The sequence below is a fragment of the Neomonachus schauinslandi genome, chromosome 4, assembly GCF_002201575.2.
Source record: "Neomonachus schauinslandi chromosome 4, ASM220157v2, whole genome shotgun sequence".
NCBI lineage: Eukaryota > Metazoa > Chordata > Mammalia > Carnivora > Phocidae > Neomonachus > Neomonachus schauinslandi.
Window position 1 is genome coordinate 116588591 of NC_058406.1, and position 26541 is coordinate 116615131.

Sequence of the window (26541 nt, forward strand, 5' to 3'; positions counted from 1 at the left end):
GCCCAAAGAAGGGATTGAGTAATGTGCCTTATTTTCAGAATACTTTCAAAGGATTGTGTGCATTGAAACAAAAAGAATAGGTTGGAAAGATAGGTGATAAGAAAATTGGGAAATGCTACGAGACATGCCCTATGGGAGTTGTGGTTTATCTATGGGAAGTAGCTCTGGATATTTATAGCATCAAAAGTCAGCTGAAATGGTTCTTTATACTATATTTAAACCTGAAAATTTAACTGAATTTCATACTTTCCACTGCAATGTTAATGGGATGCTAGTAAAAATGGAGATGTCAAGTGGGATATTGACTTCTTAACATCAGTTCAGAAAGTGACATTTGAGTTCATTTAGAGGCTCTTAAATCATTAGATACACATGACATTCACTTAAAAGTACATCTCAAGAAGCAAAATTAAAACTTTGTATTCTGCTTGGGCCCGATAGCTTTCCTATGCAGAATAGTTGTATGTTCCCAAGTTATTGGGGACTTCAGGAAAAGTACAATTTTAAATTAGCATTTTATTATGGAAATCGTTCAATAATCCTTTTAATAATGTGTTCTAAAACATTAAAATAGTATGAAACCAAGATAGGAAAAGGTTGGAAATCCTCTTCTACTGAGTGTAATATTAACAATTTGGTAAAATCAGTCTAGGAAAATTACAGTGTCTTTCAGTTCCTTTAAAGTGTCTGACTCTGTAAGTGACCTTAAGCTCCTTTAAAACAATTAAAAAATTCAAATATTTATCTGCCAAAATATTATAGCATGTTAGATAATGGGATGAATATTGTTATATGCAGTCTCTGTATTTCTGGGTATACCTAATTTAGTTAATATTAACATTACTCATTTATGCTTTTATGCACTTTGAGTTACATAAGGTAAAGGTCTCAAAACTAATCATAAAAACTAGTGACTGTTATTCATGCTAATATAATAACCCTTTCTCTAAAACAACTGCCAATAAATTTCATTATAAAAAGTTATTAAAAGGGTTAAAAACCTATTAAATGTCAAAGAATTTGCCTGACTCAAACTTCTAATAAAGAAAGAGAATAGGCTTTCTTTCTGAATTATTTAAATCTTTACTGACTGTGCAATGAACCATGAAATTAGAAAAGTGTTATTAGAAGTGTTCTCTGGTTTTTATAAAAGTTGGAGCCCAGAATGTATCAAGCCACAGTCTTTAACTAGACTAGTTAAAGCAGTAGGTTTTTAATCCCAAATACATGGCTTCTACTGATATAAAGGTCATAATTAAAACTCCATCCTGTAACTTGGTGATAATGAAATTACTATCGGAGAAGAGAACATGTTCATTTAGAACATATGGACTACATGTTCTAATTTTAATTTGGACAAATATCTTCAATTTTTTTGATTTTTCAATGTCCACTAACATAGACCCACTCAACTAATAATTAGGTTTTAATAGTGACTAATTTTAAAGCACTAATGCTAACATTTTGAATTATCTGTCATTTACAGGCTTAACATCTACAAAATATATGTTGAAATTAGATAATTATAGTATAGAAAGTTAAAATGGACCATAATTCTGCATGATTATAACCCTGTGTGATAATGGCATAAATTTAGGTTTCAATAATAAAAAATAGCAAATATACCTTTCACATTTTAAATCTATTTCTCCAGGAAATTACATTTAGTACAACTGATTTGAACTGGTCTACACCTGACAGGCAGGTAACTGTCCACACCACCCATCAGTCTCAACTGTTCAGTGCTAGCCTTTGGTAACTGTGGGTTGTTGTTGTTGCTGTTTTATGTGAGCAGTCATCTGACTTATAAAAAGATGTAACAAAATTTAAAATGATACAAAATACCAATTTCAAAACAACATCAAAAAGTGAGTGTATTGGGGTGCCTGGATGGCTCAGTCGGCTAAGCGTCTGCCTTCAGCTCAGGTCGTGATCCCAGAGTCCTGGGATCGAGCCCCATGTCAGGCTCCCTGCTCAGCGGGGAGCCAGCTTCCCCTCTCCCTCTGCTGCTCTCCCCGCTTGTGCTCTCTCTCTCTCAAATAAATAAATAAAATCTTTTTTAAAAAAGTGAGTGCATTTACCCATACTCAGCTCATAACAGAGCAAATAGGTCATTGGACTGATTTATGCTATAGCATATTGCTATATGAACTGGCAACAGAAGAAGTTGGTGGAGGAAGGCAGAGGAACACAATCATCTGGCTCCACAATCATCTGGCATCCGCTCAGTGTTGTATCTGTGGTTAGAAATGATGGGAACTCCGGGGAACTTCCCATTCTTTGTTTAAGGTCCCGGTCAACTGTGCCCACAATGTAACACTTAGGCTGACTTACTCTCTGTACTAAGTGGTCGTCTGCATAGGTTCCTTTGTGTGTGCATGATAATCACTCAAATCTTGGATCCTTGGCAATCCTTAGAGCCACTTGATCCTTTTGCCCCTATTTCTCAATTTCAGCCATCACAGTCAGTTATACAAGTCATACAAGATACACTTGGCATATGGAGTAGTCCCTCATTGACTGTACTAAGTCAAGTTTGACTTTAATGGAAAGGTTGATAAAGTAGGTATCAACCATGATGTGGTAAGGTGTGCCCAGCTGTGTGTGATAGTGGAAGAATAAGCAGGAAGGATATTGGAAGACTTCTTTTTCCTTGAGTGCACTGGGATCTTACTTTTCTTTCTTTTTAGGTTTCAATCTATCCTTCTCTTTAAGGCTCTGATCTCAGGGACTAAGCATTGGCTTCATGGTCAAATACTTCCTCGCTTTCTTTTGCTTCCCCGTTCATGAGGCACTCTTCTTTCTGGTAATTGTGGTCTTAAGTTCTTTTATTAATAATATCCACGACTTACTGGTCCTCCTTGAGGAGGACCACAGAGCCCTGTTTAACCTTCACAATAACCAGGTGAGACCATCACACCCATGAAGGACCAAAGGCTCAGTGAGGAGATCCTTCAGCTATTCAATAAGTGGACCAGCTGGAATTTGTCACAAGCTGCTTGACCTGCAAGCCTGTATCATTACCATGGCACCTCTGTTATTGATCCAGTATGTGAACTGATATTTTTAGATGTGCTTTTTAACAAAGGGTAGTTGGAAGAGCTTGCTGAGGAAGATACAGCTAGAACCTCAAACGACTGACTTTAAAGCGCTGATGCTTTGGGTAGGAAATTCAGCTGGAAATGTGTTACTGAACACTTGCTCTGTGCCTGGTACTATGATAGATCGTAGGGGAAATAATGGCCGATAAGACCGTCCCTATGATTGAAGAGCTCACGGGGTAGGGAGATATACTGTAATACAAGTCAGGGGGGTTAGCTGTCGTAACCAAAAACGCACTGCTATATAGACTTGCAGAGGAGGAAGTATGATTTCCACCGGGACTGAAATGTGCAAATAATGTTGCAACAAGGAGTCTGTCTGCAATGACTGAAACTGCTGTGAGTGCTGCGGAGAACTAAGGATGCTTTTAAAACAAAACAAGCACACAAAAGCAGAAATAGACCAATAAAAACAGAGAACAAGCTGACGGCTGCCAGAGGTGGAGCAGATGGGCAAAATGGTGAACTGTGAGTGGAGAGGCAGATACGGGCTTCCAGTTATGGAATGAGTAAGTCGGGGGGTAGTGGTTGGGGGGTGAAAAGCACAGCACAGGGAATACAGTCAATGGTACTGTTTTGGCGTTGGATGGTGACAGGTGGCAGCTAAGCTTGTGGTGAGCCCAGCATAACGTACAGACTTGTCCAATCACGCTGCTGGACCCCTGAAGCTAAGTGACATCATGTGTCAACTATATTTCAATAAAAAAAGGCTTTTTAAATAGGAAGACATTTGAAAAGTGGGAATAAATGGGACTTGAACTCTGAAGGCAATACGATGAACACTAAGATACATCATTTGATTACTGGACAGTCAACTCTACTTGCTGTAGTTTCGCAAAAGTGACAATTTGTCTAAGATACTGTGAAAAAATTGAGCAAAACTAAAATCATCATGTGGCTTTTCCACTCAAGTAAACCTTAACCATTCAGCACACAATCAAATCATATTTTTAAAAAACTGTGACCGAGAGCAATCTGATAGTTTGGTTTCCACTTGGGAATTAGCAATTTGAGTGTCCAATGTTTTGCCTTTTAAGTTTTAGGATTGCTAGAGACTTTGTGGTTTCAAGACTATCTGTCAAAATATTCTGATGTATCAAGTTGTTCTAACTGAAAGAAGCCCATAAAACACACTAACAGTTGACGCTACATTAGCAGAGAGACCATTTTATCAAACCCTAAATACGGGCCTACGGTATCAAAAATAAGTTGGGTTTTTACACTGGGTCCTGAAAAACATTTATGGGCACACCAGCATAGTCATTTGGATCGGGATCTCTGCAACATTCCTTTCACTAGCTACCAGTGTTGCCACATAAACTGTGCTTTCATTGAACCACTGACTCAAACACTTTGATCAAAACTTTTCTTGATATTTGCCCCACTTGTCCATCAGTGCCATTCACCTGTTAGTGACGGATATTATGGAAGGAAAAAGAAAAAGAAAACACTCTGCAAGGGAAGTGAGAAGGCGCAAGTCTTTCTGTGGTCTAGGCTGGGCTCCTGGATGAATTATGTGAATGCTTCACAACTCCCTGAGACAAAAAGGAAAAGTACAAGGAGTATAAGACAGATGCGCTGTGGGGAATGAGTGCTGAGTGGACATCATTTGCCTAAAAATATATTTCCTTCCCCTCTCATAGTAAAAGACTAAATGGATGCTTGATGGGTTTGCTGGTATCAGGAACTTTTAACAGAAAAGATCTTTCTGCACATTACATTCAATTTTTGATGAAGACAACTTTTTCCACCTGCTTAATCATTAAGTGGTGTCTCTCCTACTGGTTCTCCCTGAAGAATGGGTTGGCTGGGACTCTGGGGAGCCGTTGACCTTAAAGCACAGTAGGCAGTGCCTTCTAGGACATGGTCTACAAAGGATTCATCCCCATGAGGGTGATGAATCCGTGTTAGATTATAATAATTCTAACGTGGGCCTTGCCCCGACAGGGAGGCTATCTTAGAATAAGAATTCAATTAAGTTAGCAGTAGATCGTAATATTCATGCCCATAATCTGGGTAACATAATTTCAGTAAAATGTCTAAAAATTCCCAGGAAAGCGGGTGTCCTTTTTAATTAAAATTTAATTTAGTGCCTTGGTATTTTGTTTTGTTTTAATTCTTGAAAACTGCTCTAGAGCGCCTTTGCCTACTTTTCTGCCCCAGTTCAACACCTGATTCTAAATGAAATGGAATAAATATTCTTTTTATCATGAATCTTGAAGGATTTCAAGAACATGAATTTTTCTCTCAATAATCATTTTGCCATTTTGTAACTGTGGAATATGGACTTATTGTTCGCTGATCTGTGGACATACCCTTTCTGGTGAATGCATTTTTTTTTTTTTTTTTGGTAAAGATTTATTTATTTATTAGAGAGAGAGCGCATGAGCGGGAGGGGCAGAGGGAGGGAGAGAGAAACTGAAGAGGACTCCCTGCGGATTATGGAGCCTGAGGCGGGGCTTGATCTCTGAACCCTGAAATCATGACCTGAGCAGAAATCAAGAGTTGGAGGCTTAATAGACTCTACCACTCAGGCACCCCTAGTGAATGCATTTCTGATCTTTAAAGTGTTATGTGCAAAAAGAAAAGTAAAATAAAATAAAGTAATAGTTAGCTAAGAAGTTTGTTTGGTTGGATTCTTGTTAATAAAGATTTTAATCTGCCAGGGGGTATTTTTTAAAATTAGAAGTAATATTCAACTTGTTACTTTATTATTTTATTTCCTAAATTTTAGTAATAGCATTGACATATTTTAACAAGAAAAAAGGACTACCATCACCTCAGATAAAGCCTAAAAGTCTATTTTGAGGCTAAATCCATATACTAACAGAGCTATTTAAACAATAAAATCCTGTATCATAAAAGTTTTTACTTGCATATAGTTATATAGAGATCGTTGTACGAGAAGCTCCACTAACCAACATACTCATCAAGCTTTGGTTCAAAAGGAAAGAGCAACAGGAACAAAGTTCTGGACATTGGAAAGGAAGAATTTTTCTAGGATTGGCTTAATTGCTAAGCTGGTGAACCCCAAACATTTCAAGGCCACCAGAATAAAAATTATTTAGTATGAGAACTTACTGCAACAAAGTTACTGATAAGAACAGCTGTCCTATTAGAATTTACTTTTGGACACCTCAACTTTTATTCTTTCTATTCTTTTCTTACGCAATGCCAGGGAAGAAGCTTAACTTAGGTGCATTTTTTTTCCCAAATGATACCCTGTATCCAGAAAAAGTGTTAACTGGCAGAATGGCAGTTTTGAATATAATTAGAATCTTACTCACTGGTCAGTTATGTATATTGATACTTGCAATCTGCTGTCCTTTATTCCCTGATAGTAAAATAACCCAAATAGCAATGTCGAATCAAGGGGCTGTTAAGAATGTCCAATACAGGTGCCACTGCAAGGCAGGATATTTCTTGTAAGTTATGAAAAATGCACTTTGCTCATGGGTAAAATGTAGTTTAATGATATGGAAATAAATTCACGGTTTTTCTATCCTGTATTTACAATTTTGCGTCTAAAACATAGTTAATTATCTCTAGCATCATTATATGACCACAAGATGACAGCTCCAATAAATGGGAAAAGTCTCAATTACATTGATCGACTGAAGGAAAAGAGAAAAACTCGCATCATTGAAGTTTAGAGCCTATTACAAGGAAGCAAGAAGAATATCTACCCTGCAGTTTTTAAATTTAAAACCATCTGATCATTTTTCTGCATCTACATTTTATAGAAGCTAATAGAATTTTTCAGTTACAATTTATTTTCTAAAGAAAAAAAGTGTTCTCAGAAAAGACAGAAGTCAGAACCTTTAAAAAAAAAAAGTGTATTATGTTTTATTTCCCCTTTCACAGGCCAGGGGTATTTTAGTCGAGGACTATAAATATTTGTGTTTTAATGTTTTCCTTCTTAAATGAAACAGTTAGGGAGATAGCTTTTGGGGGGCTTATGTTTCTTGCCTCCCCCCACCAGAACGTTCCTTGGATGTTCACTGCATGTTACACGGATGCAGCGGTGGCCTGGATCTGGTGGGGGAGGGGGGCAGGGGGAGCAACAGGGGAGGGTGGGGGAAACTGGAGGAACGAAAGGGAGACGGGTGCGGATGAACAAGGCTCTACTCTTCAGTCTCTCAAGGGCAACCTCCTCAGAGAGATTTGCCCTGATAAGCAGTTGAATACAGAGCCATTTGGTAAAGCTCCAAGCTCTCCCAGAGAATTCTGGCTATTGTTTGTGGGTTCTCATGCTAGTTTTCATGCTAGGAAATTATGGTACAGAATTACCAACCGACGATGGGCCACTTTGACTGGCTTTTCTGTGGGTCGACTGATGAGAAAGTTATTTCTTGTAAGTCCCAGGTGATTATTAATTAATTAATAGAGGATCAAGAACGGAGGGGTCTTCATCCAGCAAACATGGCAGAAAATTCTGGGTAAGGTGAGAATAAAACCATGACTCCTAGTCTTCACAAATTTTCAAATTCTAGGGTAAAATCCTTCTAAGATACTTAAAGATTAGTATTTAGAATTTCTCAACATACTAAAAACTTAAGAAAGAACTCAGTGAAAATAAAAGTACAACAATAAAATTTGTGAAAAGCAGCAAAAGCAGTGTGTTGACAGAAACTTATACCATTAAATACATGTATTAGACAAGAAGAAAGGTCTAAAATTAATAACCTAAGTGTTTTGTCTTAAGAAATCAGAGAAGGAAAAGCAATTTGAGCCTAAACATAGGAGAAGAAAAGAAATAATAAAAATTAAAGGTGAAATCAATGAAATTGACAACAAAAACAATAGAGAAAAAATCAGCAAAGCCAAAAACTGGTTCTTAAAGAAATCAATAAAATTGATAAACCACTGGACAGGCTGACTAACAAAAAAAATTTGAGGACACTAATTACAGTATCAGATATGGAAAGGGAGTCATCCCTACTGATGCCAAACACATTAAAAGGATAATAAAGTAATGATATGAAAACCTCTAGGCTCACAAATTTAATAATTTAGATGAAATGGAACAACTCCTTGAGATTCAAAAACTACCAAAACTCATACAAAGAAAAATAGATAACCCAAAAAAGCCTGTATCTATTAAATAAATTAACCAATAATTAACAATGTTCCAAAAAGAATCACCAGGTCCATGTAGTTTCTAACAAATATTTGTGGAAGAAATCATACCAATTCTCCATAATATCTCCAGAAACAGAGGAAACACTTCCTAACCCATGTTATAAGACCTCAAATTTCCTAATATCACTATAGATTAAAAACCCGACAAGAAAACTACGGACCAATAACTCTCATAAAGATAAATGCAAAAATCTTCAATAAAATATTTACAAGTTGACTCTAATGATGTATAACAAGAATACATACCACAAACAAGTAGAATTTATTCTAAATATGCAAAGCTAGCTCAACATTACAAATCTATCTGCGTAATTCAACACATCTCCAGGCTAAAGAAAGGGGTGGGGGAATAAAAATTGATGTTAAAGGTACAAACTTGTATCAAGTAGTAAATAAGCCACAGTGATCGAATGCACAGTATAATGAATATCGGCAATATTGTACTATAATTATGTGATGTGATAAATATCACCACAATGGCAATCATATTGTAATATATAATGTATTAAAGTAACACATTTTGCACCTTAAATTTACACTATGTTATATGTCAAACATATTCAATGAAAAAAATAGGCTAAAAAAGAAAAATCATATGATCCTATCAATAGATGCAGATCTATAGATCCAACATAATCCCAATCAAATCTCAGCAGGCCATTTTATAGACATAAGAACACTTCATAGATATAAGAAGTTTACATGGAAAATAAAGGACCTAGGAGAGCCAATAGAATACTGAAGAAGAACAAAGTTGGAGGACTCAGGCTGCCTGATTTCAAGACTTACTATCAAGCTACAGTAATGAAGATAGAATGGTATTGGCAAAAGAATAGACACATGGATCAATGGAACAGAATAGATAGCCCAGAAATAGATCCATACAAATATAGTCACTGATCCTTGGCAAAAGAACAAAGGCAATTCAGTGGAGAAATAACATCTTTTCAACAAATGATGCTGGAACTATTAGACATACATATGCAAAAGAAAAAATGTACGAGATATTTCATTCAGTACTAGAGGGAATGGTAAATGGTACATTACTTTGGAAGACATTTTGACAGTTTCTTACAAAATTAACATAGTGTTACCAAACAATTTAGTGATCGCAATCCTAGGTAATTACCCAATTGATATGAAAACTTATGACCCCCCAAGAACATGCACACAAATATTTGTAGCAGATTTATTCATAATCACCAAAAAAATCCTTTAGTAGGTGAATGGATAAATAAAATCTAGTATATCCATACAATGGAATATTTTTCAGTGATAAAAAGAAATGAGCTATAAAGCCATGAAAAAGCATGAATGACTCTTAAATGTATATTGCTAAGTGAAAGAAGCCAGTGTATTTTCAATTATATAACATTCTGGAAAAGGCAAAACTAGATAGACCGTAAACACAGATGGTCAAATGTTCAGGAAGAAAAGGTGATTAAATAGATAAAACAAAGGGAATTTTTTAGGGCAGTAAAACTATTCTGCATGATGTTGTAATGGTGGATATAGGACATTAAGCATTTGCCAAAACCTACAGAACTTTACGGCACACAAAGTAAATCTTCATGGATGCAAATTAAAAAAATATTTAGGAGGTTGGGGAATTCCAGAATGGAATGAAGAATAGGACAAAAGAATCTCTATGTATTGCAAATCTATGAAAAAATCTCAATAAGGAGATGGGTAAGAAGTTGCTGACCTAAGTAACTTCAGACATGAGTAGTCAGACAAAAGGCAAAAGGGACTGTGTGTTAGCACTGTATCCTAGTTGATAAAGTTGTTTCCCACAGGAGCATGGGTTACCAATTCTGATACTGCTATACATGGTACTTGGAATGGGACAATAAAGTAAATGAAGAGTGGACAGTGGGGCCACGCTTCTCACTGTTGTTGTGGGAGATTACAGATAAGCAAGGTCAGAAGGCTCTGTGGCAATGGATTAGAGCTGCAGACACCAGTATGAAGTACTATTTAGCTTATTATAGACACAGATGGCTACATATACAAACCTTTATAGATGTGTGTATAAATACAGGTCAATATTCATGCATATAGGTCCCTGCTCTGTCAGCTGAGAGAGGTCCTGGGAGCAGTGAAGCCCCAGTAGCAGTGAGCCTACTGAGTGGCCAGATCTGAGTTTCTGATACCATTCTCTAATAAAGAACCAGGGCTCCTTGGAGAAAAGGCTGATTCTAGGACAGGAACAGAAAATATATAAGATGAACTTGCAGTATTTTGTAGTGACAGGAAATAAGAAAGTGTCCAATATACAAACACACACACACACACACACACAGAGTCATGGGTGTTTGTTAGAGGGATACAGAAGCCAACTGAAAGAGCTCTCAATAGCCAAGCTGGAACAATTTGAGATGATAGATAGATAGATAGATACATACATACATACATAGTTAAACAGATAGATCAAATAGTATTAGATTATAACCCAAAGTATAAAAATAAATACCCATGAGTCCATAATGAAAAAAGTAAATGAATGGATAAATAAACAAATAAATGGGAGAGAATAGACAAGTCTGCAATGCAGAAGAATTTCAAATACTTTATGTAGATACTCACCTTCAAGGCTGGGGATCATAACACCCCATTCCTTAAATGTGAGCTGCACAAAATGACTTTCTTGCAAAGAATGCAATATGATAAGGGAGAATTAAAAAAAAACAAACAGTATCTCTACAGTGCAGAGACCTGACAAACACTACTTCAGCCCCATGATCAAGGTTACCATCAACCATGATAAGTTATATTGATAATACGAACCCTTGGCATGATCTGATGAGAATGGTACTTTATGGTTTTCCTTCTGGAACCATATTACTCCAATGTAATAGCGAAAAAAAAACATCAGATGAATCATGGTCAAGGGACATTCTACAAAATACCTGACAATACTTCTTAAAACTGTCAAAGTTGTCAAAAACAAGGAAAATCTGAGAAATTCCCACAGCCCAAGTGGAGCCTAAGGAGATATGACAATGAAACATAATGTGCTATCCTGGATGGTATCCTGGGGACACAGAAAGGAGACATTAGGGAAAAGCTGAGGATATCTAAATAAAGTATGGACTTTAGATAAGAATCATGTATCAATATGAATTCATTATACATGACAAGTATACCATACTCACATAAGATGTAAATAATAGGGGCAACTAGGTCTGGGGTATGTAGGGACCCTCTGTACTATCTTCACAGTAATTTAGTAAATTAATAAGTTCTCTAAAATAAAAAAAAATTTTTGTTGTTTAAACTGGTCCAGTTTTACTACTAGTAGCTGAGCTATATGCTAACCAAGAATCAGGTATATTAGTTCCCAAACCTGTTTATGCCATCATATTTATTAATGCAATTGCAACATTTATTCAAATAACATACAAACTGATTAAATCTGCATGCATGCAAAGAGAATTGTTTCTGTATAAATCAAATTTAATGCTCTGGAAAGACTGAATAAAGATATGCTATTTAAAAACTTCCTGCCTAATTATGACAGAATGATACTGTTAAAGATTTTAAAAAATATTGCAAGCATGTATAAAGAATCTTCCTTCAGGTTGTCTCATAAGAATCTTTAAATTCTTGCACTGTTTTAAAGAAATTGAAAGAGAAAATATGCATAGACAGAGTTTTATGGCTATGGTTCATACTACAAATTGCACACAGGGCTGTGATCATAGGCCCAGCACTGAGAGAACCTTGGTCCTCCCCCAAAATGACTCGATATTTGCTTGCTCATCTGTTCTTGTGGCCAAGTAACTATTGTGTCCTGATCTTTCTACTACCTTCCAAAAATCTTAGTTGGATGTAGAAAGAAGTTCTCTGCAGATTACAATCTCACACGCATGAATCATGGTGAGGCTGAAAATGTTAGCCCTGGAATTTTGTCAACCTCCCCTCCCACCAAGTGCTCACTGTGCTGGCATTGGTTGGGAGCGTTCAAAAATAAGGTGCTAAAACTTCTACTAAACATCTGTGGAAGATACTAGTAACATACTGCATACTAGTACAGATCTTCTTCGATAAACCACAAGTCAAAAATGCATTTAACCCCCAACCTACCAAACATCACAGCCTAGCCTAGCCTACCTTAAAAGTGCTCCAAACACTTAGGGTAGCCCACAGTTGGGCAAAATCATCTAACACAAAGCCTATTTTCTAAAAAAGTGTTGAATACTTCATGAAATTTATTGAATACTGTACTGAAAGTGAAAAACAGAATGGTTGTATGGGTACAGGATGGTTGTAAGTGTATCATGTGACTGTGACCACTGCCCCTGCCCAGCATCTCGAGGGAGGATTGTACTACATGTCGCTAGCCTGGAAAATGATTCAAACTCAAAATTCCAAGTACAATTTCTATTGAACGTGTATTGCTTTTGTACCATCATGTAGTCAAAAAATCCAATTTTACTTATTTGAGAGAGAGAGAGCAAGAGAGCGGGGTGAGGGGCAGAGGGAGAAGCAGACTCCCTGCTGAGCAAGAAGCCCGATGCAGGGCTTGATGTGGGGCTTGATCCCGGAACCCTGGGATCACGACCTGAGCCGAAGGCAGAGGCTTAACCGATCGAGCCACCCAGGCACCTAGTTGAAAAATCTTAAGTCGTACCATTGTAGGTTGGGAACTGTGTGTATACTAGTAGAATATCTGACTATGTTTATTCTTTGCTCTTTTTTTTTTTCTTAAGATTTTATTTATTTATTTGAGAGAGAGAGAGGTAGCAAGAGAGAGCACAAGTGGGAGAGGGGCAGAGGGAGAGGGAGAAGCAGGCTCCCTGCTGAGCAGAGAGCCTGATGTGGGGCTCGATCCCAGGACCCTGGGATCATGACCTGAGCCGGAGGCAGACGCTTAACCGACTGAGCCACCCAGGCGCCCCTGTTCCCAGAGCTGTCTAGCTGCTGAGAGTTTCCATGAATACTGGCTATTTCTCCTCCACAATCTGTTTAAGGGCAGAAACCAGAAATTTCTTGAGTGACTTGTCACTTCTGAAAAGAATACATAACATGAATGCCAGGAAGCTTTTCTCACCATGATAGATGAAGACCTATTGTTGGCCAAGTGTTACAGGATGTGGACCCTATCATCAATCACACTGAAGACAAACAGATTTCGAGAGTGTTCTTTTTACCTGACTAGTGAGTCTACTGTGAGGCACTTTATCCATCTATGCCTGGCATACATTCTACAGGTTTTCTAAGTGCTGGAAGTGTATCAATGAGTCCATCCATTTTTGTTTTCCCTGGTTGATTTTTAAAACTTTGCTATTAAAATTTTCTTAAGGGAAATTTTTTCATTTCCACAGAAATACAGGAGTGCCTTTTCAGAATGATGGAATTTTTATTTTGTTTTGGAGAAAGAAAAGTGTGAAGGGTGTTTTGAGTGTGTGTGGGTAGACGGTGGTAGGAATATATGTGTTCCCAAGAACATTTTGGCTTCCTAAACACTTTGTGAGCACTAAGGTAATGCTGGTTTCTGGAATCACCTACTTGAGGCATTTCTGAGCCAAGATTCGAAAGCCAGAGCCAAGAATGAGAATCGTGTACTATTTATTGAGAGAAGAAAGTCTATTTGTATTAGACTCAATCCCCAAAGAAGGATGTCTAAAAATGTCAAAAAAAATTGCAAAATGTTGAAGGCAAAATTAATTTTTATTTACTTGTATTTACAACACAGATATGATGCCATTAAGAATGTTTAGGAGCAGAAAAGAAAGTTGCAAAGGATACAAAAGTATGCAGTGTGTCCAACACTGGAAGGTTGGACTCTCTGTTATCTCTAAGAACTCTGTAGATTGTGTCTTTATCTTTTCCACTCTGAAGCTCTATCTAAGCGTTCAAGAGGAGGACTCGTGAATTTCATTCATCCCAGGAGCCAGTGAGCACATAGAAGGCCTTTTGAGTACAAATCACAGTTTATAGTCCTTTTCAATAGTACTTTTTAATGTTTGGGACTAAGTACAAGACCTTTCTGGTGGTGATTTCTGTCACTGCTTCTGCATCACACACAGCCTACTAAGAAGACATTCTTTTATTTTTTTACTTATTTATTTACTTGTTTGTTTATTTATTTATTTTAAGCAGAGATAATGTTTCTTAACATGGTGAGCAAGGAGGCATATTAGAGATTCTGCAATCAAAAATGTATCTTCCTTAGAAACTCTCCTGAAGTCATTTGAAGACCTTGGGGATGAAGATATTATGTGGGTTGTCTACCAAAGAGGAATGTACTAGCACAGAGTAACTCAATATTTTGCACCTTCTCTCTGACATAAAGTTTCTCAAAGATGATGTTCTGAGGTCAGTGAATTTTTTTTTTTTTAAGGGCAGTCTCAGTGATAGTGTAGACTTAGAAAAGTGATTTTCTTTTAGAATAGTAAGACAAACAAAAATAGAGCACTAATAAATTTAAAAGTCCACAACTTGGGGCACTTGGGTGGCTCAGTCGGTTAAATGTCCAAATCTTGATTTCGGCTCAGGTCATGATCTCACTGTGAGATCGAGTCCCGTGCTGGGCTCCATACTCAGCGTGGAGTCTGCTTGAGATTCTCTCTCTCCCTCTGCTCCTGTCCCCTGCACTCTCCCTCGTTCTCAAATAAATAAATAAATCTTAAAAAAAATAAAGTCCACAATTTATAATTTCATGGTTGTGCATTAGAATAATTTAAACCCAAATCGTCTGGTTAAATATCTTTAATAGTTTTGGTGATATTCTTTGGCAGTTGGTTTTGTATCCAAAGGAGAGAAAAAGGCAAGAGCAGAGGGTGTGGCTCATGCCCTGGTGAAAGTTCAGGAAGGGTCAGAAGTTCTGGATTCTGCTCTAAGTTAGCCACAGTTAGCAAACACGAGTCGTCTCTGAGCTTCAGGTTTTGTTCTTGAAAATATGGGGGCATGACTAGGTGATTCCTGAAGTTTTCCTGTTTGGGGACTGCAGTTCAACATATGTATATTGCATGAATTACAAAAGAATGAATGCACAGCTTTAAGTTAGCTTCATCAAAGTTGTCACTGGTGCTTAAGACAGGCAGAACTGGCTCTCAAATTCGCCCAGATTATTCTTTCCCCTGTATGCTTAACCCGAAATAGGTAATAAAGTTTCCAAGAATGCCTCATTTTTCTGTCAGGTCATAATATTTAATTAATAAACTAGTTAAAGAGATAGATATTTTATACACTGAAACATTTCCACAAAATACACATGGTAATGTACAGTTTGTTTTTTATGTTTTTTTTTTTTAAAGAAAAGATTCTGCTGCTGATGTATTAAGGGGAAGCTAAGTACCCCCAAATGAAAATACAGATATTTATTTAACAATATATGATAGAAATTGTGTGTGTGTGTACATATATATCAGTCTGAATTTCATCATGAGAACAAAGTTGTTAAATAGGCCAATACTGGGTACTGGTGAGCCGAACAGAATGCGTTATTATTGAGATGGCCTATACAAGTTCCCCAGACTCAAAGTACCTTCGGTAAAAGGCATCTTTAAACAATCACTAATTTGTATTAGTATTTTCCTTTTTTCAAATGGGTGGGGGGGCGGAAATGAGGCAACTGTTAATATATGAAGCCGGCCCCAATCATTCATATCTCTGCTTGAATTACTTTAATCTGATTACTTTTCTCTTAAAGTTGATGGGATCAGTTTCACTGAGCAAATGCGATTTTGCTCAGGAGAGTAGGACAGGGGTCCTTTTCCGTGGGGCAAAAAAAGATACAGATGCCCAGCCATGTGCGGCTAGCAGGTAGCATGAGGGGTCTAGGAGCAGAAAAGAAGGACACTTGAAAGGCTGGAATAAAAACTCAAGTTTGAGCATTTTCATTCCACAATGATTCATGCCCGACACTGCTGGGTGGAAGGAAATAGTTACAACTTGGCCTAGCCAGTTCTATTTTTCTCCTGGAAATGCAAATAAACATGAACAATATACTTTCAGACATGCAGAGAATGTTCTGAATTCCAATTAGTAAAGTCTCTTCAGTATATTACATTTTGAACTTTTAGGAAGAGGCACATTAATAATTTAGCTTTGAAGTGAACTAAAGTGAAATGATGTAGAATTAAAAGCATCACAAATGCTGCTGAAATATTTATGGAGACGGTATTTTGACTACAGGATCGCATTTATAGAATGATTTATGCCCTAGTTTCTGAGATCTCAGTTTACAAAAGAAGTCAAAGCTGAAACCAAACTTCACAACTGTGTTTCTCATTACGAGAAGATTTTCCACGTGTCTTCCTTTTCATTAATTATTACAATGATGCGTGTGGATGGTCCACGGCAGCATTATATAAAATTTGCAAATAATTCCTCTGTAAACATATAAAAGATCTTGACATGGTCTTTATACATTAAAAACTGCAACAGGGCAGGGGCATGCAGCTGAACATAATAAAATGCATCAGATGAGAGAAGAAAAGCACCAGTGTAGCTAGTTATGGCAGGGCTTGAGGGGATGTGTGGTCCACAACGGTCTCTAAAGTTTATTAATTCTGCACCAGTACCCCTGGATTATAGTAAATATATTCACTTTCCCAATCTTGGGAAACAGAGACTCAACGAGTCTTTTTAATAACTCCAACTTTGCTGCTGTTGGCACACACGGTTAGCAGAATCACAGCACTGCACATAATCCAATAAAGCTTCTACCACCAAAGATATATGTAATCAAGGATCTGAAAGAACATCCTCTAGGTTAGATTCCGTCTCTCTTAACTTGTACTTCACAAAACAAACAGTCTCTTCAGGCAGAAAGAAAACATATGTCTGTCATCCAGAGCAAATATGAAGTCGTGCAGTGTAGTAAAATGTGTAGGCCTAGCAAACACTTCTTAATCCCCGTTAACAGCCTCTGTTTCATTACAGAAGTCGATGAATATGTGGGGAAAGACTACATGTTTTAAAAAAAAAAAAAGCTGCAAAACTCTCCAATTGATTTCGCCTGTGCTAGATATTTTGTTTTGATTGCTCAGTGTCATGAGGGTAGCAAAGGTCCTACCTTAGGTTACCCTGACTCTATTTCCAAGGTGGTGGGGGGCGCAGGGTTAGTGTTTGAGAGAATCAAACACTGACATGTCAGGTGTCTGAAGGTTGCCAGCAACTTGTGCGGACAGACTCACTCTTAGATTTCAGAAGAATTCAGATTTGAAATTCACCACTAGCAGTGCAATCAACTTTCAGGTTTATACCATCTACACCAACAATGCTTTCCCCCTCTTTATAGGAAGGTGGAACCAGGCGATGACTTAAAGTCAGGTGGTTCTTAGAGGAAAAGAGAAAATCGAGAATTTCCTTTGCCCTCCCTAGGTTCATACCATTGTCTGAAGAATGGGGAAAACCACAGATGGCCAAGGCCAAACATCGCTCTTCAGAGAAGATACTCTAACATCCTTTCTTAAAATCCCAAGTACAGTCTTTTGCAAGGCAAAGAAATTTTTAGCATTTAGATCCATCATCTTTCTTCACAATCATGCTTATCATCGGGGGGTTTACCCATATTTCTTTTAAAATTTGCTCTGAAAGAATGACTTAATCCTTAGATGAATGTTGGGATAAACTGTGTCATTCGAAAATAGAGAAATCATCAATCAAATTCTATTTCACAGCAGTGACACCAGAGCAATGTGTTCTTGGCCTAACACAGTCAGCTTGCTTTGTCTTTGATAAAAATTCTATTTTTCTGTCCGTTTTTTGAGTCTTGTACCCGGTGCCCTTCTACAGCTTCCAGGTTTCAAGGCTGAAAAGGAAATAAGCCTTTGTAAAGGCATTTGTTGAAAATATTATATTCTTTGCCAGTAGACAGATCCTCACATAGGAATTGTGTTTGGGTAAATGCAACAGAAGGAAAATGAATAAAATCTCATTTCCATTAAGAGCTACATTCATGTGCAAAGGCCTCCAATTAGAATTCTATAGAATCTATGATGCTTTGATATTTGGTACAGAAATCATACTAGACTATTGGCATGATAACTAAGAATTTCTGTGTTTCTATGGTAATTTATTTTAGATAGTTTTGCCATCATGGCTAAAATGAAATGTCAATTAGTGCATATAATTTAGAAATTGCACTCCAGTCTTCCAGAATTTTAAGTAAAAGTCAGATGTTCTCCCAACAGAATAAAAATTAATTTTCTCCAAACGAGCATTACCACATTTCAAGGAAACCTTTCTAATTTTCACTTAAGGACTAAAAGGAATTACCTAATTTTGTCAACTGGAGACTATATGAAACAACATATTTTTAGTCATTGTTATTATCTCAAACAAATACACTTTCCTACAAATGAAAAAAATATATGCCCCAAGAGTGATCAACCATGTAATCTAGCTGTCTAATAAATTCTTCATTGTGGTTGATTAGTCCTTCGGGAAATGCCACATTACGTTCCCTGCAAAAATCAAGGGACTGGCTTGTACCAAACAAAGCATTTCTTAAAAGCAAAATAAAACAAAACCACACAAAACCATATGCTTGTAGCTGACCAAATCACAAAACAAATTAGGCTTTATTGGATCAACTTTTTACGACGAATCTCAGGATACATATCTCAGTTGATTGCTAAGAATTAAAAAAAATATTTTCTCTGGTACCACCCACATAGTATGTCATCTAGGCACTGGGGCAACCTATTTCTGACACCTCTCTCTCTCTCTGTCTCTCTCCCTAACTCTTTTTCTTGTAAGAAACAGCACTGAATAAATTTATGTTTTATTATCTCCAGCGTCCTTTAAAACTGTTCAGATCTATCTTGGAACATTCAAAAAGAAAGACTGGTCCTTCAGGAAATTCACTTCTGAAGAGAACTAGAGCAGCTTACACAGCGACTGGTCTAGAATGAGATATTATTCTTGGGGCTGGAGGTGTGTAAAAGCAGGTACATGCTGCCCTGAAGAGAGGAGGAAAGACAAAATTGTGCCAGTCGCTTCTGTGTGCCCAGAAGTCAGAGTCTTGGGGGAGCAAGGTCAATGATGGCGTTGCAGAGGAAGGAAAGGACTGAGAGGAAAAGGTACCGGCAGGGTACTTAACATCGCCAAGCTCGAGGCCTCAAAGGTAAAATGGCAGATCAGAAAACCCAACCTCACAGAGCTGTGAGAATTCAATAGTGTGTCAACAAAGGGAGGAGACTGTTATTACAACTATCAGCTGAAGAGAGTTTTAATACACTGAAGACTTTATTTTTATGTCTGGAGGGAATACTCACGAGAACAGACCAAAAGGGCAACACATGAATATCCTCTTAGTGGATTTTGGGTGGGTTATTGTGATTATTTTTTTCTGGATGGGTTATTAAATAACAGGAAATGCAGGCATTCTCTCTCTCTGCTAGAATAAGACTCTAAAAGCGAGACACGCCAAAGCAAAATGAGAGAAACAAGGCTTGTGAGTGGGATGGTGAGAAAGCACATCGCAAACCATGAGCTGAAAGTGTACTTGCATGTACCTAAGATCGGCCTCGAATCTTATTACAAATAAAACTTCCATGCTATTCGTCTAAGTTATTTATGCTCTGATGCAGCATTACTTGCCAAGAAGCAACTGGATCTATTGGGCATATTGAGAGCTACTTTTTACCAGTTCAGCTGCATATATTGAAGGTATCCGTGAGCAGCTACTCTAAAATGTGACTACTCCACCAGCTATCCTCTAAAGGAAAGGACAGCCAATTGATGAATTTATTCAATGAATAATTATTGTGGCCTCTCGCACAGAAGGCATTGTGCTAGTGCCTGGGGTCGGGGGGAGTTGAGCTGGAGAACACAGATCCCCAAACTTTAGGACGTCACCACCAACAAAGTGTCTTCAAAGTGATGGAAATCACCAAGATTTACTAACTTTTAAGGCTTGCTTAATGAGTACATTGCAAATACAAATACGGTCTTGCTATCACCCCTTCACAAAAGAAAGGACACGTTAACGTTAATGAAATTGGAAGGACGTCTCTGAATAAAGAGTTTACCTCTGAAGGGAATAAATTTTGCTTCATGAAAAACATTTCATAGGTTTTCCCTATTTTAGTGAGGAGCAGTAAGAACCCGAGGGCTCACGAGCACCCATCCTTGCATGGACACGTGAGAATCACTGACTCGGAAGCTAAAAGCTCACAGACTAGTTCAGGAAAAATGACAGGTACGCCAAGCCATGACATCAAGACTAGCTAAGGGTCTGTGGTCACTATCACCCAATTTGATTATGCATCATCTCTGTTTTAAACTGCTCTGTAAAGTGGATAGGGAAGGCGTGATAGTCACTTTTCTTTCAGAGGTGGAAACCCATACTCAGAGAGGTGCAGTAATTGGCCTGAGGGTCACATAATTGAGAAACTGTGCCTAAAACTCAGCCGTCCCACTCCGGTAGCCACTCCCAGTGCGGTGAATATCCGGTGGACCATGACAGGAAGAGAAAACCACTCCCATTCTCCAGCCTCACAATATCATTACCGCTGTCATTATGATGGCATTACGTATGGAATAAGAAAGTGTTAACTCATATCTTTTGTTTGAAATTTTAGTTCCCTGGACTTGCTACCCATTCTGTGCCTTGCTTCACATTGCCTTCACCTTGTAGCTACCGTCACACTGGACAACAATAGGGAAATAAACAATTTCAAATGGTGTTTGAAAACAATCCCTTCATGGTCAAAATTGCCTTACTGTCACTCTGATTTCATAGTAGCTCTAGCTTACTCCAGAGAACTTGACAGGATGTGTTCCACCGAGGCTGGGCCCTGCTTTACTCCGCAACGCTCTAGGTGTTTGAGGGCATCTATGTCTACGCAATCAGACCGATTTCACTAGAAACTGACCCATTTCCTCTAAGAACACTCAGCCAATGTTGTTATATTTTTGAAAAAAATTTGAAAAGGTTAGTTCTAACTGAACACAAAAAAGACCTTTTAACAACAGACTGTGTGGTATTGGGATGGGCTGCCATGCAAAGAAATCAGCTTCCGTCACTGAAAATGTTCAGGTACAAGCTTGACAAACACAGGAAAGAGATGTAGAATATATTGTTGCAACAGGGAGAGGGTTAATTGGACAGTGTCCCCATCAACTCTAAGATTCTTCAGTGTCCCATGCAAGCTTTATATACTGACAGGATCTAGAATTCATGAGAGAGATATCCAAATTAGAGATTCTACCCTTTAAGGTCTACAAAAATCTATTTCTGAATAAAGTCATCATAAAGGTAAACCTGAGGATAAAGGTAAGATGTTTAAATGAGAGACAAAGAAGCAGAGGAGGCTTTAAGGTCATATGTGGGGACGCACCTGGTTTGTTTTTCTTTTTTTTATTCTGTCTTCTCAGCAATTCTAGGCTGAGCCAGGCACAGTGCTAGGCTCCAGGGTGACAAAAACCACAGAGTTTAAGTTCCCCATCTGAAGTCCCCATAGGCTGGTTGACACGTACACCCGGTTCCAGGCTCCATGTCACCAGGGGGTTGTAATCTCCTGACAGGAAGTCATGCCTTAAATTCTCTGGCTTCCGTTTTCTCACCAATAAAATAAAGCACTTCTATGATAGGATCTATGTGTTTCCTTTCAGATCAAACAATTACAAAAATTCTATCTTATTCCACTCTATCCTCTCTGTGTGGTCCATTATTTTTATTTTTTTATTTATTTTTTTTTTTTAAAGATTTTATTTATTTATTCATGAGAGACAGAGAGAGAGAGAGGCAGAGGGAGAAGCAGGCTCCCAAGGAGCAGGGAGCCCGATGCGGGACTCGATCCCAGGACCCTGGGATCACGACCTGAGCCGAAGGCAGACGCTTAACCATCTGAGCCACCCAGGCGCCCCTCTGTGTGGTCCATTAAACCTTAAAAATTTTTACATTAAAAATAATTTATTTCACTATTGTACCTTTTGTGTGGCCAATGATTAAAGTATTTAGGAAGTTTTACTGTATGGAAACTTCTTCATGTTGCTTCTCTTCTTAAAACTATTCTCTACTAACTGTACAAATAGTCTCCCTGCTTTCAAAATTTTCTCCAAAGCTTTAATCCTATATGGAAATTAATCATTGTGACAACCTCATAGAATGAAAAGTACCATTTTAAAACCCAATTTTAATCACTTATCAAAAAAAATATTTGAAAACTTGCTTATCTGGTTAAGACAAAGTATGGAATGTGGGATTTCCAGGAAAATTGCTCGTTTGTATGTTATTTTTTGAAAAACTTCCAGGGAGTATATGGAAATTATAATAATGAGAAACAGGCCATAAATTGAAACCTCAAAGAAGACATCTGATTGACTTGAAAAATAATTGGTATCTTTCCACTTAATCTACATTAATGTAAACAATAAATCTTCTCTTAAACAAAGATTGTGTGAATCTTCATTTATCTTTTATGACAAGGGGAGCAAAGGTTGTAGTTTAATGAATGGAAAGAAGCAACAAGGTCAGTTTTAAAAGCCTCACAGGTCAAATGTCTGACATCACCGAACATTAAAAAAAAAAAAAAAAAAAGGCTCTAACATGGTAATTTCTATTTTAGTCATACCACTGGGGTCCAGCTGTGGCTTCAAGCAGAAAGAAAGAAAACACCATAATTTAGTAACATAGAGACAAGCAATTGGAATGACAATGTCCTTTAAAGATGTATTCACCAGCACTTTAATGGGATTGAATTAGGTAGATTTTAAAATAATTTTGAAGCTTTAACCTAACAATCCCTGGCATTGATAAAAGGATTGGAAAAAGAACAGCATATACTTTTATTTTACATATGCATCGATTTTCTCCCCAAATGGAAGACCTCTGTCATCTAAAAAGGTTATTCATAGATCCAAAGAGCTGATCAGGGTCATTAATAACAATAGTAAACTGATCATCATTCCAATGGGACCTGACAAGTTTCTTTTCAAAGCGGATACTAATGTATTGATGCCTGTGAAGTTCATTACAGCAGTAATAAATCATTAGTCGCTGCAAAATGATTTATAAGTTGGTTGAAATGCATTACAATAGACTGTCAAAGAGCTTGGTAGGCATAAGAAGGCTCTCTGGTGCTTCCACCGAAATCATGATGGCTTAGAGTAAGTAGACACCAAGACCAACACCGTAAAACTCACTCTAACTATGGCTGTTTCATGTTTGTTTAAAAACCAACTTTTAATTCAGTAGAGCCTTAGTCCTGCCTCGAATTATTACTGTCTTACAAAGGCTTAAAACATTTTTTTTCTTCATTTATTCTACAAAGGTTCATTGTGACCCTTCCTAATTAAGTTTCTTTTAGCTTTACCAAATAATGCTTAGAGCATTTCTAGTTGCAGTGACTCCCTTAAGATTACTTGTCTGCATACTAATATGCACAGTAAATACATTCTCAAACATTTAACATTATAAACTAACAAGGTAAGGAAGTGATTCAAAGTTGAACATGGGCTGAAATGTTTATTTCCAACCATGTGTAACAAGGTGTCTTTAATATTCCTATAATGATGTCAAAAGAGTTAGCTGTAATTGCAGATACTCTTTGTCCTCCAGAGAAAAAGGAGGAAGAAACTCAAGTTAAAACACTATCAATCTTTTTTTCAGAAAATAGGATGGGCTTTCTGATAGGAAGGGTACTTCAACCTGAGAAATGGGTTCTGGATGATGTCTATTTGTTTAGCTTGGGTATAGACTTCATGAAATAAGTTATTATATCTTCTATCGTTCCTATGTTTATTGAGAAACAGCAAAAAGAGTAATTGCATGGCTATGACTATTCATTTTAAATGAGTCCCTTACCAAATCCTTTTCTTTGATTACACTAGGCCTATTGGAACCTACCTGTTGCTACTTCTGGCTGAACAACCGATAACAAGTGTGTTTATTTCCAAACAAACTGTGAAATTCCACCTCTTGCTGGATCACCTGTCTCTAGTCACAGTGGCTGTTGAACTTGTTCTCACAAAATGAGGCTGTTCAGATGGGAATAACAATTCATTTGTCTATCTGAAGAGTTTTATTATGTTAGTGAAAAAAAATGCCAGTAGGCCAAATATGACCCCCAAATGATTTTCAACTCAGATTCACTTATCTCCTGTCCTTGGCCGTTTCCATGACTTACTGTTGGAACTTCATGACGGAGACGGCTCAAGCCTATGGTCATCGAGAGCCATCCTGCCCTGCAGTACTGCAGGATAGGCTGGTGTATTTGCTGTGGGGATCTTCCGAAGTTAATTCCTATATTCAATCCCCAAAGTCTATGGTTCAGTGAGACCTTCTTATATTACAATTTGGCTGCCCCTCCATTAATGCACATATATCCTAAAACTTCAATCAAAGTGATTATCTAGAGTAGGACATTTGTAAAAAATTTTTAGGGCTATCAGATCATGACTTTATCTACAACATACTCTTGAGATGGAGATGTTAAATATAATCCCATTAGGAGGTTTCAGTGTTTTCACACAATGGCACACGGGTCACCACTTATTGCTGATGACTGTGCTAAAGTTCCTTCTACCATTTATTTGCTATTGCCAAAGCTAAAACAGAGCAACCTTCTTGCTTGGGTGTGCTTCCAATATCCATCTAGATATTCTCAAATGGACTCCAACAGCCCTCGCTGAACACGACGCTGGAATCCCTAGCCTGTCATCCACACACAGCTTATGTTCTTAACACTCTCGCTCACAAAAGCACGAGGTATAAAGGAAAGCTACAGCAGACGCGAGTGCCATTAGTTTAATTTAAAAGCACAACTAATTCGAGCTAATTTATCGAACTGTTTCCTAAATCTACTATATTCTGCTGTAAATGATAGTACTTGAAAACGTTGACACCACAGCCACAGTCAGGGGAAACGAGATGCCTTATTTGGTGAGATACAATCAGGGCTACACGTGGACTGTGCATATATGTGTCTGAAGTGGCTTTCTTCCTAAATGAAAAGTAGGACGTCGAGATCAATGCCAAAGAGATCCTGGATTCTGCCTGTGGTCAAATAAAGATCCACAAATTCGGCAGTTAAAAGTAATTACTTTTGATGCTCAACTGACAGGACAATAAAAACATTCTTCAGATAAATGTTAAGAGTGACGATTACATATGAAAAGTATTCATTTATTTATATTACATTTGTATTTGAATCCCTCTATTGTTTGTAGTAGGTTTACAATAGATTTTCTTGGGTTTTCCAAGTCTACAACAAAATCCTCTGCTAGTGAGGACACAAGTTTACCTAGTTTTTCCCCAGTGTTTATGCCTTTAATACGCCTTTTGCTTTGTTATATTGGTTAGGACTTTCAATATGTTAAAAGTAGTTGTTATAGGGGGCGACCTTGTCGCATTTTTCTTACTGTAATGGAACTGATTGTAGTGTCTCCCCTATTAACATGAGTATGACTTTTATGCCGAGATACTTGCATACCATCCCATTAGGAAAGTATACTAAATCCTATTTTATCAAGTTGTAAAAATCAAGAATGGGTGTTGAATTTTGTAAAATACTGCTGTGGACTTAATAATGTAATTTATGTGAAATTAATGCATTTGCTAATATTGAGTCACTCTTGCATTCCTGGAATAAACCTCACTTGGTCAGATACATTCATAGTCCTGATTTCTTTAATATTTTAGTCAGTCTTTTATGTTGATATTCATTAGAGGTTGGTCTCTAATTTTTTTTTTTTATGTGTGTATGTGCAATTTCTGTCAAGTTTTGGTATCAATATTGTGATCACTGCTTACAAAAAAAGTTGCAAATGTCCTCTGTCTCCCCTGATGCTTTGGAATAGATTTTAATAGCTTTAAATATTTGTTAGAATTCTCCTCTAAAGTCATTTAGACATGTTGCTATTTTTATTGGGAAGGGGGCAACTTTCTCATTTTCTTCTTTTGATATCAATCTGTTTTGATTTTCTATCTTTTTCTGTGATCAGTTTTTCATAAATTATATTTTTCTAGATGTCTCAAACTTATTTACAAAGAAATGAACAAAGCAGTGTCTTATGATTCTCTCAGTCCTCTATAGGATTCTGTGTTTATTATATATTTTGTGCTTTACTCTTTTCTTGAATCAATCTATTTTATTATCTTTTCAAAAACCTAGATTTTTATTTTATTTCTCAGTTCTACTCTTTTTGTTTCCTAACTTGCTATTTTCTTCTCTTTGTAAATACCTTTCTTTTGCTTTCCATACATTTATTTTTTTTTAAAGATTTTATTTATTCATTTATTTGAGAGAGAGAGAGAGAGAGCACATGAGAGGGGGGAGGGTCAGAGGGAGAAGCAGACTCCCTGCTGAGCAGGGAGCCCGATGCGGGACTCGATCCC

At 37.3% G+C, this 26541-nt stretch overlaps 1 protein-coding gene and 1 pseudogene across 3 annotated transcripts in view; both read right to left on the reverse strand.

Annotated features, from left to right (window-relative positions):
• The window catches only part of TOX (thymocyte selection associated high mobility group box), a 298213-nt gene that overhangs the window by 57276 nt on the left and 214396 nt on the right, over positions 1 to 26541 (reverse strand). The window lies entirely within an intron of this gene.
• LOC110578739 lies at positions 2195 to 2775 on the reverse strand (annotated as a pseudogene).